The 463-nt window shown below is 45.8% G+C and overlaps 1 protein-coding gene across 3 annotated transcripts in view; it reads left to right on the forward strand.

Annotated features, from left to right (window-relative positions):
• The window catches only part of LOC106882288 (toll-like receptor 6), a 16,748-nt gene that overhangs the window by 4,966 nt on the left and 11,319 nt on the right, over window positions 1–463 (forward strand). The window contains exon 1 of one of the 3 annotated variants that reach the window (XM_014932907.2): window positions 6–139. The exons of 1 other annotated variant lie outside the window; for it this stretch is intronic. The gene's annotated coding sequence lies outside the window, so the exon portion shown is untranslated. Of the gene's footprint in view, window positions 1–5; window positions 140–463 lie in introns of those variants that run through there. One more of the 3 variants, XM_014932906.2, reaches the window with a different exon arrangement.

Raw genomic sequence — 463 nt, forward strand, 5'->3', positions numbered from 1 at the left:
ACATAGTGGCTTCCAGCTCCTCCCCCTCCCCCCGCTTTCCCTCCACCACTACCAGCATCGCCTCCGTCACCGCCACCGCTAACAAAACTAGGTTTATTGCAGTGAATTGCACCATTTGGATAATACAACCGTTCAGAAGGTAAGAGACACACACACACACACACACACACACATCGACTCTGTGTGTGTGTGTATTCTTTTATTCTTTAGCTTGTTTCAGTCACTTGACGGCGGCCGTGCTGGAGCACCTCCTTTAGTCAAGCAAATCGACCGCAGGATTTCTTCTTTGTAAGCCGAGTACTTGTTCTATGGGTCTCCATGACCGAACCTCTAAGTTACAGGGACGTAAACACACCAACATCAGTTGCCAAGTGATGGTTGGAGGGGGGGACAAACACAGACACATAAACACACATACATATATATGTGTGTGTATGTATATACATGTATATATATATATATA

This window comes from Octopus bimaculoides, chromosome 28 (assembly GCF_001194135.2).
Source record: "Octopus bimaculoides isolate UCB-OBI-ISO-001 chromosome 28, ASM119413v2, whole genome shotgun sequence".
Classification (NCBI taxonomy): domain Eukaryota; kingdom Metazoa; phylum Mollusca; class Cephalopoda; order Octopoda; family Octopodidae; genus Octopus; species Octopus bimaculoides.